Source organism: Bubalus kerabau, chromosome 21 (assembly GCF_029407905.1).
Source record: "Bubalus kerabau isolate K-KA32 ecotype Philippines breed swamp buffalo chromosome 21, PCC_UOA_SB_1v2, whole genome shotgun sequence".
NCBI classification, from domain to species: Eukaryota; Metazoa; Chordata; class Mammalia; order Artiodactyla; family Bovidae; genus Bubalus; species Bubalus kerabau.
Window position 1 is genome coordinate 53625394 of NC_073644.1, and position 14918 is coordinate 53640311.

Sequence of the window (14918 nt, forward strand, 5' to 3'; positions counted from 1 at the left end):
CTGCTTTGCTTTTCACTTTCAGTACAGTATTCAATGGGTTTCCAAGGTGGCGCTAGTGGTAAAGAACCCGCTTGCCAATGCAGGAGACATAAGAGATGTGGGTTCAATCCCTGGGTTGGGAAGATCCCCTGGAGGAGGGCATGGCAACCCATTCCAGTATTGTCATGCCTGGAGAACCCCATGGACAGAGGAGCCCGGTGGGCTACAGTCCACAGGGTCGCAAAGAGTCCGACACAACTGAAGCGACTTAGCATACAGCACACAGTATTTAATAAATTACATGAAATAGTCAACACTTTATTATAAAAGAGGCTTTGAGTTAGATAATCTTACCCAACTGTTGGCTAATGTAAGTATTCTGAGCATGTTTAAGGTAGGCTAGGCTAAGTTACGATTAGTAGATTAAGTGTATTAAGTGTTCTCAGTGTTTTAACGTTTCAATGTTGTCAAGTGTTTTCAAGATAAAACTCCTTCGTAAGTCAAAGAAGATCTCTATATTAAGTGTCCAATTATGCTTGTTGATTCTTCTATCAGTTGTTGCTTTCTATTTTTTGAGGTGATATTGTTGGGTGCATATAGTTTGTAATCTTTATAGCTTCTCAGTCTTGTACCGCATATGAAGTCCTCTTTGTCCCCTATGAAGGTTTCTACTTTAATGCCTATTTTGAGTGATATTAAATGGTTTCTTTTGATTCATATTTATCCTGTATCTCTTTTTCCATCTCTTAATATTCGAATAATGATTCACTGGGCACTCTCTTTGGCAGTGTCATACAATAGCATGACAAACATCAGGATGCCCCCGAGTCCAAGTTCAGCTCCTCAAGTTGCAACAGGTAGCCTCAGCTGTCTCTGATCCTGCACTCTACCCTGCTAATTTTCTCATCATTTTTTTCTCCCACAACGGTCTTGTTCATTATTATATTCCTATGTTGTAGCACTGTACCTGATGTTTAGTAGGCACTCAGTAAATATTTGTTCAGTATGTATGCCCTCAAAGAACATACAGCCTTGTTAGGGAAATAAGATCCCTTTAAGAATAATTGATGGAACACTTACTATCTGTGAAATCTTTCCCACACATATCCCCTCTCTGATCTCATCTCCAACCTTCCCCTTCCCTCTGACTCTGTTCTCTCTGCACTGATCCTACTGTTGTTGCATTTACCACGCTCATTTCTGCTTCAGGATATTTATACCTGCTCTCCCCCGACTTTTCATAGCTCAATCCTTTACACTTCAGGTCTGCTTGGATGGCATATCTTCAGACAACCTTCCCTAATCATCCTATTTAAAATACTACCCTCTCTCCCAATCTAGTCATTCTCTGTGGTCGTTTTTTTCTTTTTAAGTAACTGTTATTACTGTATAATATTACATTATTTGTTTGGCTACATGCTTATTGTCTCTAGAATGTAAGCTCTTTAAAGACATCTAGAGCAGTGCCTAGCAAAGAGTAGACACTCACTAAATTTTTGTTGAGAGAATTTTCAGTTAATTCTAAAGGAAAAAGCTTTAAAGAATTGTGAGGATACCTATTTTTACGGATGAAGTAAATAAAGCTGCAGCTGCTGCTGCTAAGTTGCTTCAGTCGTCAGACTCTGTGCGACCGCATGGACTGCAGCCCACCAGGCTCCTCCGTCCATGGGATTTTCCAGGCAAGAGTACTGGAGTGGGTTGCCATTGCCTTCTCCGAAAATAAAGCTGAGAAGTTTCAGTAACTTGCAGGAACACAGCGATGGAGGAGGATGTGAACGTAGGTCCCTTTGACTCCACAGCCCATCCATAATCCCCACCACCGTGTTACTGTCTCCTAATGAAGGAGATGCAAACACACAAGACCGTAGGGAATCAAGTGCGAGCTGGGGGATTGTGGTTTTTCTGATGAGATCAGCTGGGATGAAGTCACTGCTCGGCAGAGGGCTGGGCGCTTTGGATGACTGAGAGTTGGAAAGGTAGGGACGGGAGTGAGGGCAAATCCCTGGCTCGGTCCATGATTGCCCACCGTAGCCTTTTCCTTGGCTAAAGAATCGGTTCTGATTTGCTCCTTGGGGGAGCAGGGAGGTTAGAGGGTAGGCTGGAGGGGAGAAGGCATGAGCCTGCCTTCCGGGGCCTTTGGGTCAAACACTTCAACAAAGAACCCTTACCAAGGAGCTTTGTGGACTGTGGTTAGGAGGGTGGAACAGATGCGAATTCTAACAAGTGCAGCCTCGGTTTAAATTCAGATCAAGTCTAAACTCCCCTTTGAAGCCGATTATCTGTGTTGTGGGGGAGCGGTTGAGGGGCAGGGGGCGGGCATCCAGGCTGGAGGGGGCTTCTGAGCCAGAGCTTTTATTTATTAATTTATTATTTTTGGCTGTGCTAGGTCCTTGTTGCTCCATGGGAGCTTTCTCTAGTGGCAGCAAGCAGGGCTACTCTCTGGCTGCGGGGCATGGACTTCTCATTGCAGCAGCTTCTCTTGTGGAGCACAGGCTCCAGCTGTAAGGGCTTCAGCAGCTATGGCGCACCAGCTCAGTAATGGTGGCCCATGGGCTTAGTTGTCCTGCAGCATATGGAATATTTCCAGCTCAGGCATCCAACCTGTGTCCCCTGCACTGGCATGCAGATTCTTAACCATGGGGCCACCAGGGAAGTCCCAGGGTGTCTTATTTAGAGAAGATAGGGGTTACTGTTGAACCGGGTAGGAGCTAACCTGATAATCAGCCTCCCCCAGAAAGGATGAGGGTGAGGAAACAGCTTTGACCACAGTGGCGTCCAGGGCCTTCTCATTTCCAGCGATGGAGGAGGTTCGCTTGGCCTGGGAGAGGGCTGTGGCCCCCGGACGTCTTAGGAGTAGACTGTGGCTCCTGCCACGCTTCCTCATGGGGGTCACCTTGTGGGCCAGGCTCCAGCCAGTTCTGGATAACCAAGGCAAGGAGAGAGCAGAGGGCAGGAAGCGTGTAGGGACAGTTCAAAGGCAGCAGCTGGGGGCAGCTTATCAGCTGTGCTTGGGAAGTGAAAGTCAGCCAGGCAAAGGAAAAGGGAAGAAGCAAAAGCAGAGAGGCATCAGCCACCACTGGGAGAAAGGGAAAAAAAACTCTCAGTGGGCTCAAAGTGTTCTGGGAGCCTCAGAGAGTGAGGGTCCTGCTGGCCACTTCTTTTTTTTAATTTTAATTTTAATTATCTATTGGCTACCCTGGGTCTTCGTTGCTGGGTGCAGGCTTTTCTCTAGTTGCAGAGAGCATGAGCCATGCTTCAGTTGCAGTCTGCAGGCTCCTCATTGCAGCGGCTTCTCTTGTTGCAGAGCATGGGTTCTAGGGTGCAGCGGGCTCTAGAGCAGTTGTGTGCATAGGCTCAGTTGCCCCACAGCAAGCAGAATCTTCCTGGACCAGGGATCGAACCTGTATCCCCTGCATTGTCAGGCGGATTCCCAAACACTGGACCACCAGGGAGGTCCCTGGCCAAAGGTTTTCTTGGAAGAAGGGGACTGAAAGGCTGAGTCTTGGAACCAGGTATCCTTATCCTTTTCAGGGTTCCTTCCTGAAAGGTAGATGTGAGGTGTATGCTGCTCAAATGCTCACAGCATCCTTCTTCTTCAAATTGTTGTTTAGTCGCTAAGTTGAGTCCGACACTTTGCGACCCCACGGACTGTAGCCCGCCAGACTCCTCTGTCCATGGGATTTCCCAGGCAAGAATACTGGAATGGGTTGCCATTTCCTCCTCCAGAGGATCTTCGTGACCCAGGGATCGAACCCGCATTATGGCTCCTGAATTGGCAGGCGGATTCTTTACCACTGAGCCACTAGGGAAGATCCTTCTTCAAATGCCTCTTCCCTAAAAGGTGACACTTGATTATCCTCAAACCTCTAAAAAGGTAGTAACTATAATTTTGGTCCTAGGTAAGGTCAGTTGTTTCCCTCAAGGTTGTCTCCCAATAAAAATGTTTTAAAAATAATAAAAGATGTTGGCGATGTTAAGGTAAGATACCTTCCCCCTCAGGGCTGAAAGCTAAAATTCCTTTGTACAAACACTCATTATAAAATTCTTACGTCACTAAAATGACGCCACAGCACAAATGCCAAATGTTTTTTAAATGTTTTGTTTTTGCTTTTGATGAAATCATCATTTACAGGGCTCCCTGCCTGCAAAGTTCTCTCTTGTGCCTTTGAGGCGAAGTGAGACTGTTGGATGACAAGTTCACTTGTTGGGCTAAAAGCTGTCTAGATTTAAGGCTGATTTGGACTCTCCTAGGACAAGGAAAGACTGGATAAATTATAACTCTTTCAGTTAATGTTAATCATCATTCAGTTCCTTACTCTAAAGTATGGCGCCCTAGTAGGCTCACTCTGTGTCTTTATTGAATGACAGAATGTTTGAAAAATGAAAGCTTTTGGTTGAAGAGCATTTAAAGTACATAGAATCACAACCGTGGACAATCTCCTAAACGTTCCTTTCTATTCCTCCCCTCCCCCATAAATTTTGCATTTTAGGCCCTAGAGTTCTGGGCCTCACCTTTGGAACTCTGATCCAGGGACCAGCAGTATCTGCCTCATCTGGAAACTTGTTAGAAGCACAGACACTCCATCTCCACCTTGGATCCACTGAAGGAGAGTCTGCATTGTAACAAGACCTCCGAGTGATTTGTGCGCGTTCAAAGTTGGAGAAACACTGCTCCAAGGCACCTGGGCCCCCTCCTTCCTGAGGCATCAGGTCAGGAGGCCCTGCTGGGCCCTGGCTTCAGCAAACAGCTATTAGGGTCACTGGGTAGCTCCACAAAGCAGTGTGTGGAGGGCTGGAGGCTACAGAGGGTTCAAATCCCAGTGGTACTGCTGAAGGAACTTTATCACATGGGCAAGTGGCTTAAAAATTTTTAATCTTACAGAAAACTTGCAAGAATAGTACAAAGGACTTCCATATAGCCTTTATCCCTATTCACCGATTATTAACATTTTGAAGAATCCGCTGATGTAAGCTCAATCCCTGGGTTGGGAAGATCCCCTGGAGAAGGCAATGGCAACCCACTCCAGTATTCTTGCCTGGAGAATCCCATGGACAAAGGAGCCTGGCGAGCTATAGTCCATGGGGTTGCAAAACAGTAGGACACAACTTAGCAACTAAACAATGACAGCACAATATACTACTACAAAACAATAAAAAGGAACTAGGTACTGATACACACAATAATATTTTGGATCTCAAAAACAACATGCTGAGTGAAAGAACCCAGTTACAAAAACCGCATACTGTAAGATTTTATTTATGTGAAATTCTAGAAAAACCAAAACCTTAGCAATAGGAGGCATGTCAGTGGTTACCTGCGGTCTGGAGTATGGAGGTGAGGACTGACTGCAGAGGGGTAGAAGGGAACATTCTGGAGTGATGGGAGTGTTCTAAAACTGGGTCATTGTGGTAACTGCACGATGTATACATTTACCTAAATTCATTCTCTACTTAAAAAAAGTTAATGTAGATTATAGTCTAATGCAGATTATGCCTCAATAAAACTGTAAACAAAACCCAAATGTATCCGTCTTCCTCTGGAGTTCAACTCATGAGCGTGTCTTCCTTCATAGCCTGGCTCCAAACCTATCTTCCCAGTCTTAGCTCCCACCTCTCCCCTCTGCGCATTCACTCAACAAACATTCGAACATTCCATGAATGGCCCAGCGTTAGACGTTCTGCAGAGGGCCAGAAAAGACAACCTCTGTCCTCAGGGAACTCACAGTCCAGTCTAGGAGCAGAAACAAAGGGTGCCCAACCCAGATAAACACCAGGGATCCTAGAGGATCACTGAGTCTTAAAGGAGACAAAGAAGAAGATACATTCTAGTCACTCTGAATTTCAAGTTTCAATTTAATCTTTTGAACAGAGACTATGGATTCACACTCCATTCACATTCCCCTCCCCACCCCATCCCCATGCTCCACTCTGGGATTCTGTCAGCTTCTGTTCACAGCTGCTCTTGTGGCCCTTGATGGATCTGGCTCTTACAGGCATTTACTAAGGAAAGAAAAAAGAGAGAGGGAGGGACAGAGGAAGGAAGGGAATGGAGCCTTGGCTCCATCCGTCTACTCTCTTCCTCATTGAACCTGGCTTTGGCCACCTAGAAAGCTAAAAGAGGGCTTCCCTGGTGGCTCAGTATAAAGAATTTGCCTGCAATGCAGGAGACACAGGTTCGATCCCTGGGCTGGGAAGAGACCCCAAAGAAGGAAATGGCAACCCACTCCAATATTCTTACCTGGAAAATCCCCAAGGATAGAGGAGCCTGGTGGGCTGCAGCCCAGGGGTCACAAAAGAGTCAGACTTGACTTAGGGACTAAACAAAACAAAGCTAAAAGAACAAATCACTTGAAAAGTCAAATGCACGTCAGTCATACTTTAAGTCAAAGGAGATGACAGGGTTTACTATAGTGCTTTTAGGAATGTGGGAATCACTTATAGTATTTAGGTTAATCAAAGTCAAGTGATTTTGCAAAAGCAACTTGGATAACTGTAAAAATAAAACAAAACGCTGGGTTAACTCTAAAATCTCTATGTACTAACTCTTGCCTGGAGCTGTGAGCTGTTAACTGCTAGGCCATTTCCAGAGGAATACTGTATTATCCTATTCCTTCCTAGGTGGGCAGTGCAAGAGGTGAGAGCTCTCTGTCTCCACTTCTGGGATGAAAAAGTTAAAGCTCTGGATTCTCCTTACCCTGTCGTTGTTCAGATGTTAAGTTGTGTCTGACTCTTTGGTACCCCGTGGACTGCAGTATGCCAGGGTTCCCTGTCCTTCACCATCTCCCGGAGTTTGCTCAAACTCCTGTCCGTTGAGTCGGTGATGCCAACCAACCATCTTGTCCTCTGTTGCCCCCTTCTCCTCCTGCCTTCAATCTTTCCCACCATCAGGGTCTTTGGGGAAGTTCCATTTCACAGGAGGTGGAGCCATCAAAAAAGACAAAAGAGGAAGAAAGCTTTCAAGCCTTTGTCTGCCCAGGACAGGATGGATCTGGGAAATGAGACGTTTCATTCAGGGAGGTTTCAGGAAAGGTGGCAGCTTAGCTCCTCTGCGGCTGTGGTCTTCAAAATTTCTTACTTACCTCCCAAAAGAAATTTGACAAATTATGTTTCTTCTTGTATTTTTAAAGGTCATATGTAAAATGTTTCATCTTAAGTTTAAATAATTTCTGGCATATTATAGGTATTGCCATTAAAAATAAGCTTGTTACATCATTCTTTAAATGTATCCAAAGGACTCTAAATACCATGATGCATCTAGCGTCCATTTAAAAAAACATGAACAAGCAATTCTTTAAGAGAAATTTAACACAATTCTTTTTCTCCTTATCTTGTATTTCTATTCCACTTGCCCCTGAACGTTTTAATGTGATATTTTAGGCTGCAAAGTCTTTTATTGATCAGCCTATTGTATTTCCTTATAAAAAATTGAAAAAAGCTCTGAGTCCCTAAGTTTAAAACATTTATCTTGATCATATTACCAATACAATTTTGTTATTTTTGGTTCAATTTTGAATATCTAATTTATCTAAATTACATATCATGAATTTTGATCAACTGTTAAAATCACAGCAGAAAGGAACCCAATTTTGTAAAGCAATTATCCTCCAATTAAAAAAAAAACAACTGTTAAAGTGTAAAATATTTTTGCTGGAATAAAATAGGGTTCAGAGTCAACTCTATTTCTAGTTTACACTTGTAAGGATAGAAGCATGAAACAGTTTGTTCATTCATTCAACAAATTTTTATTGAGCGCCTCCTACATGGCAATAGGAACTCTAGGCACTTGGGATAAACTAGTAAACACTACAGACAAATCTCTGCTCTTGTGGAGCCTACATTCCAGGGGAAATGATAGACAATAAGCAGTACACGTAACACATAAGTAGACAGTACAGTCTGTTAGAAGATAAGAGCTATGGGAGGACTGAGCAGGGGAAGGGGGACCTGGGGTTTAGGGTGAGGGTTCAGAATAGGTTGTGATTTTAAAAAGGTCAGGGTGGGCCTCAGGGAGAAGATGGCATTTGACTAAAGTAGGTGAGGGAGTTAGCAGTGCAGATACCTGGGGAAGTGGGTGGCAAGAAGAGGGAACAGGTAATGCAAAGTCCTACCTTGAGAGCTTGGCTGGTGTCTTCTGAGGTCAGGCAGGAGGTCAGTAAGGCCACAGCAGAGTCATCCAGGAGAGGAGGAACAGAAGATGAGATCAGAGAGGTGAGGATCAGAAGCGTGGCCGTGGTACAGGATATAGACTTTTAGGCTGAACAAAATGAGGAGCCACAGGAGGGATTTAAGCAGACGTATATTTTAGGAGGATCACTCTGGCTGTTATGCTGAGAATAGACTCTAAGGGGCAAGCATGAAAGCAGAGAGAGCTTTGAGAAGACTAACTATAGCATTAGGTGATGGTGGAACGGACCAGGGGCCAGTGGAGGTGCTAAGGGATACTTTGGCTCTGGACTGGACATGGGATGGATAAGAAAGAGGGAAGTCTAGCACGACTCCAGGGCCTTTGGTCTAAGCAACTTCAAGGATGGACGTGTCATCAGCAGAGATAGGGAAGTTGTTGGGCTGAAGAGATCTGAGGGAGAAGACCTGTAGCAGGCTGCTGGTATCATCATCTGGAGTTCAGATGAGGAGTTGGAGATAAAGGTATAAATTTGGGAGTTGTCATCCTATATGATGATATCATATATCTTACAGGGTACTGCAAGTCAGGAGACCTGATTAGATCACTAGTGAAATGTGAGTAGATAAAGACAACAGAAGAAATCCAAGGAATGAGCCCTGGGCCATTACGAGGTCTGGGAGAAGAGACAGAATCAACAAAAAAGAAAGAAGTCAGGGAATGAAGGATCTGATGAAGTGATGAGGAGAAGCAAGAGGGGGCAGGTTTTTTTTTTTTTTTTTTTTTAAGGTGAATCAAGTGGTTAGCTGTGTCAGCTGTTACAGACAGGTCAATTTAAGATGATAATTGAGAATAGGTCATTGGACTTAGGCAATGTGAAGTTCACTGTTGACCTCAGTAAGAACAGTGATAAGGATGAAAGCATGAATGGAGGGGGTTTAAGAGCGTGTGGGAGACCCTCTTGGCTCAAAACATAAAATACACACGTATGTAATCTCATGTGTGTTGATATGAGTCTATTACATATGTGTACAGTCATAACATTATATTTGGCATGCTTTTGATCTTTATATTAATTTATATTAATTGTACCATACGGTATATGTTATGTTGCTCTAGAGTGGGAGAAGAACAAGAGACAGCACAGGAAACTCTTAGGAGTTTTGTTTTAAAGGAAGCAGAAAAATGGGAAGGTTATTGCTAGTGGAAGTGAATCAAATAGAAGATTTTGTAGGACCGGAGAGATAAGAGCTGTTTATAAGCTTATGGGAATCAGCCAGTAGAGAGGGAAACACTGATAAAAGAGGAGGGGGGACAATTGGTGGAGTCATGGTGATAATCTTGATCAAACAAGACAAATATTGGGGTCTCCTGCCTTTAGCGAGGGCACTAGCTTTAGTTCGGAGCATGGAAAATTCACCTGTGTAATGGAAGGGAGGGCGGAGAAGAGGTTACAGAGGCTAGCATGAGGTTTATGGGTAGATGAGATAGATTCTGTGGAAGTTTTTGTGTCATTGGTTCAACGTTCTCAGTGGAGTAGGAAGCAAGGTCGTGAATCAGTGAGGATGGGAGGGAAGAGGGTACAGGTTGGAGGACAGAGAAGGTCTGACATCTAGAAGAACAGAGGAGGGAAGGAGGATTCCCGGGCAGCAAGCACTAAAGGCCCACGTGCAGTTCACGGTGATGAAATCAAAGTGAAGCCGGTTAGTGACTGTGTTCTTTAGCCACATTCAGATGCACAGGGCCGACATGAAACAGATGGAGAGTGGGCTTGAATCAGGGCTGTGGTTTTGCCCAGTAAGCACGATGAGGCAGGAAGAGGGGAGAGGGTTGAGAGTGTGTGCAAGAGAGCGACTGTGGGATGACTGGCCAGGATTTAAGTTGGGCAAGGACGGGACTGGCTCAGCTGATAAAGAGTCTGCCTGCAATGCGGGACACCTGGGTTCGATCCCTGGGTTGGGAAGACCCCCTGGAGAAGGGAATGGCTACCCACTCCACTATTCTGGCCTGGAGAATTCCATGGACTGTATAGTCCATGGGGTCTCAAAGAGTGAGCGAGTGACTGAGCGACTCACTTTTAAGGATGGGAAAGAGTGGTAAGTGGGTTGCAGAACTGTTGGGGTTAGAGTACTACAGGGAAATATGGAAACGGGAGGTAGTGTTCAGAGTGAGGTGTTTGAAATTGTGATGATGAAGAAAGTTGCCAAGTTTGATGAGGCTCCCGTGATTATGCCAAGGGAACGAGAGGCACAGTGAGGGTAGGACTAGATCCTCGGAGGAGAGGCCAAGGAACTGAGAGTTTAGGGAAGGCGGATGATCATCGGAGTATACATGCTATAGGATAACTGGCTGAGATTAGGACTGAAATGGTGTTGGAGGGCCTGATGAGAGCAAATGATGAAAAAATGAGGGGGAATGTGAGCAAGGATGAGGGACACTGGATGACAAGACTTAAAGCTGCAGGTGAATCGGGAGGAGAGAGGATGGTCTCGAAACACTGTGCCAGTGCAAGCAGGATGCTTACCTCACCTCCAAGGCCAAGTCTAGGAGGCTCAGGGGTGAAAAAACAGGACCTACTACTTGAGGGGGGAAGGGGAAACGGTGCCCCAGGGAAGTCAGGTTTTCCTTAAACCAGGACCTGAAAGGAATCCGAAGAAATTCTGGGGAGGTTGAGCTTATAGGAACTGTCCCTTGCATGAGTGAACAGACAGACTCTAATGTGGCCCCACAGGATCTGGCCTCCAGGAATACATGCCCCGTGTGGTCTCCTTCCCTTGGATGGGGGTGGGACTGGTGATTTGCTTCCAATAGAGTATGGCAAAGGTGACAAGATGCATGTGTATAGATAACTACTAGAGATAGGAATGGAAGAAGTTTAGATTTAGCAATATTACTCAATTCTCTAAGTTCTTCCAAGTATACTGCCCAAGAATCACATGGTGATCTGTTATCAAGTCACGTAAAGTTTCCTTCAATGTTGTTGATAGCAAAGAATTGGAAGCCACCTGACTTGTACAACTTATAACCCATTTGTTCTGAGTCATTTTCAGCAGGACACAAATTTCTGAACGTTCCTCTGAATTGTCCTAGAGGTTTTCTACATCTTGCATCTATGCGTCTGAGTAATGGGTGAGTTTTTACTTGGGTTTGTATGGTGGGAGTTGAACAGTTTTGAAAGGGGATGCTGTGTCTTCAGGTGCTTTCTTAAGCTGAGCAATTAATAATAATAAAAAAATCTCTGGTCGCATGCAGGATCTTAGTTCCCTCACCAGGAATTGAACCTGTGTCCTGGAGGCTTAACCACTGGATGGCCAGGGAAGTCCCAAGCTGAGCAGTTTTAGACCACAGAACACACGCTAGTGAGGCATCTGGAAATGAACACCTTAAAACTAGTCTTGGAAAGCCTTCATAAAGCCCAGGGAACACCAGTTTGAAGATGACAGTTTTAGAGGCTGTTGGACAGAAAAGGAAAGAGCACAGGATGGGGTTAGGGGCCTGGGAGTAAAACGTGGTTGGGGGAGAAGACAGATTCTGAGCGACAAGACTTCCCTTCCGATAGTAATCTTGGTGGGACCCCCAACAGAAATATTTCCTGGTTGGTGAGAAAAAAAAATATGTAAATAGTATGTGTTTTCTGAAACTTTAAAAACATCGAGTAAATGCATTCATCTTGTAAACTTTTCAAAAAGCACAAGTATAAGGTCAAAAGTGGAGTTTACACCTTTCCTTTACCCAGCAGGTAACCTACTTAACAGGTGTGCTGAAGGACCCGAAAGTCCCATCCAACTCCGAGGTTCCGCCTAAACCTCTTCCAACAGGAACCATTCAGGAACTACAATACCTGTTCAGGCTCTCAAATCTGTGGTTCCATGATCTGTCCTGCTCAACCGAAGAAGGCATCTCGTGAGTTTAAACACCTCTGGATCCAGGGACCCAGGAATGGCGGAGAGGGAAGGTACGGTCACTCCAGTTTCTTTCCCAAATAACCCGCTACAGCTACGTTCTCCCCAAAGCAAGCTGTTAAAAAGACTCATTTTTTTGCGGCCACGCACGTCCTCAAATAAAAAAACACACAAAAAAACCCGAGGCCCTCCTGATCGTTGTTTATAAACTTACTAGAAACCCACTAACACGCCGAGCTCTCCGGCGCTGTTTGGGTACTTTGTGGCAAAGGGACGCCCAGGAAGCAGCAGTTCCCGCGATCTCTGCGGGCAGCGCACCCCGCCGGGGTCCGGGACCAGGCCAGGATTCGGAGCTCCCGGCCGCCGGCACTGGCCCGCGGGCGCCTGCGCAGAGCGACCCTCCCGTCACTCCGGCGGAGGGTGCGGGGCGGGGGCAGCGAAGAGAAAGGAAAGCAGCGCGGGGAGGCGGGGAGGGGGGAGAAGAGGGCCAAACCCTGAAATTACCCGGATGTGGTCTCCCCGCGCGCATGCTCAGTGTCCTCCCGACAAGTTGGCAGCAACAACACGGCCCTGGTCGTCGTCGCCGCCGCCACCGCCGCGGTAACGGAGCGGCTCGAGTGGCGGAGCCCGCGTTCGTACGCGCCCGCTGTCCTCCGGAGGCTCCCTTCCCGCCCTCCCCTCGGCTCCGCGGCCGCCCAAAGGGGCGGGAGCGGGTGAGGGGAGCCGGGCGCCCCGAGAGAGGGGCAATCCCCCTGCCCCGGCCCTGCCGCGGGGCGGCCCGGGAGCTCGGAGGCGGCCCGGCCCGCGCGGGCAGCGGCGCGGCGCCGAGGAGCGGGCGGCCTGGCCCGGACGCCTCGGGGCGCGGGGCGAGGAGCGCGCCGGGGCCCGCCGGGCGGAGGGACGAGCCGCGGCGGGAGAGCGGAAGCCCCTCGCCGTCGCCCGGGCCCAGGTAACGCGCCATGTCCCCCTCCCCTTCTCCCGGGCTGGGCCCGCGCGCCCCCGCCCGCGGCTTCCCCGCCCCGGGGCGGGCTCCCGGCGGCGGCGGGGAGCGCGCGCGGGAAGCCGGCGGGCCCGGCCCGGAGAGCCGGCGCGGCCGCCTGACGGGCCGGGCCGGGCCGAGCCGAGCCGGGCCGCGGCGCCTCGCATCTCTCGGGCTCTGTAGTCGGTCCTGCGGCCCCGAGCTGCCCGCGGGGTCCGCGGCGGAACCGAGTGGAGCCCGCGCTGGGCGTGCTGCCGCGGCCGTCGCCGCTCTTTGTTGTTCTGAGGTAGTTCCCCCGTCCCTCACGGCGGAGCGTGTTGGCCCCGGCGGGAGTGGGCTGCCTTCGGTCTGAATGAAAGTTGTGAATGGTCTCTTCTTCATTTCTTTTCTCGAGCAGTTGTTTTTTTTTCTCTTTGTCCCTTATTTTCTCTTCCTGGTTGTGTCACTCCAGTTCGTGTTTCTGGCTTTGGTTTGTTGACTTTACTTTTTTGAGTACCGTGGGTGATGGCGGCGTGCAGGAAACATTATTAGCACCTAACTGACCAGCCCGCTTCCACCCCCCCCGCCCCGCACTCGTAATGAAAAATAAGAGCCAACTTATTTTATTGCTCCGACTGCAAGTACCGAGCGCGAAATCGGTGTAGGCTGTGTAGGGCGGTGGCTCCATCTCAAGCCCCAAACTGCTCTTATGATTTCTCAAGCTGAGTTTGAGATTTTCGTAGAAGTGGGTGTGTTTCGTTAACTTGAAAGATTTGGGGGGGGGGCAATATAGAGAGGTTTAAAAAAAAAAAACTACTGAAAATTGATGATTATTAATATTTCCCCCTTGAAAACCGTAGTAAAAATTTTGAAAATAAGTATATGTGCCTGTTTCCAAATAGTTTATTTTGAATTTAGTTTCTTGATGCCTTTAGTTTTGGGGCTGTAGTTTAAAGGTGAAACTGCTAGTTTATTTAGGAATAGTAAATATAATGGGGAGTCATTTTAATTAGTCTGAATTGACTTTCTAAAAGCACGTTGTCTTGGCTGATTTTAACAGCCTTTGACTTTTGCAAGACTTAGCATCCTTTCAGTTTCAGAGTGCTTAAAAAGAAGGTTCAGTACTTTTTTTCCTGGTAGAAACTATTTAGTCCTAATAGAAAATACAGAAATAAAGACGTTTACGAACTTTACTAGATTTAGTCAATTGCATTTCAGTGATTTTTATTGCAGTTTTCATACGTTGTCTTTGCTCTGTTGTACTTAGACCAAATTTATTTCAGCTTGGGGAGTGCTAGTGTGCAGCTTTTCTTTTTCTGCTAAAGGATTTATTTTCTCTTTTGGAAAGCTCGGATATTAGTATTTGACATTTCAAGTTGTAAATGATTGATACCATTATCATCTTAAAGTATGATTTTTTAAATTAATGTTTCTTCCTTAATGTTATGGTTTTACTTTGGGTTTGTTACAGTACAAATATAATAAAGGTAGGCCAGGTGTTTAAAATTTGGAGTCTGTTTAGGTCTAAGGGTGGTGATGAATTATGTAGGTTTAAGTTGTTGGAGTTAAAACTAAAACCCTTTCTAGAGAAAATTGATATAACATTTTGTGAGTCTGTTAATAGAAGTGGCTTTTTCTTTGCTTTCCAGGTTTTGGGGGGAACTTGCTTTAAAGAGATATTGCATCTTAATTTTTTAATTAAATGCCTGTGTAGAAACTTCTTTGTTTAGTTAAGTTCCTTAGTTGTATATCTTAAGCTTAGAAAAAACTGCAAGACGGTTTCAGATTTAATGAAAACCTGTGCTGAGAAAGTCACTGTGAAGTTTTTTGAAATAAGTTTTATATGCATCATTGACCTTTTTCGATGGCTTTGCTGTTCGAAGCAATTCTGCTTATACTGGGAAGCAGCAAGTCTTACATGCTTATAAAAACCTGTGCTTCACTTTCTTAAGCTACA

General features: G+C 46.3%; 1 protein-coding gene across 4 annotated transcripts in view; it reads left to right on the plus strand.

The window, feature by feature from the left end:
- Window positions 1-8315: 8315 nt before the first annotated feature.
- SMAD4 (SMAD family member 4) overlaps window positions 8316-14918 on the plus strand; it is a 56684-nt gene continuing 50081 nt past the window's right edge. For 2 of the 4 annotated variants that reach the window (XR_008706827.1, XM_055559630.1), the window contains exon 1: window positions 12534-12952. The gene's annotated coding sequence lies outside the window, so the exon portion shown is untranslated. Of the gene's footprint in view, window positions 8626-11151; window positions 11231-11837; window positions 12057-12533; window positions 12953-13144; window positions 13269-14918 lie in introns of those variants that run through there. The other 2 variants (XM_055559631.1, XM_055559632.1) reach the window with 2 other exon arrangements.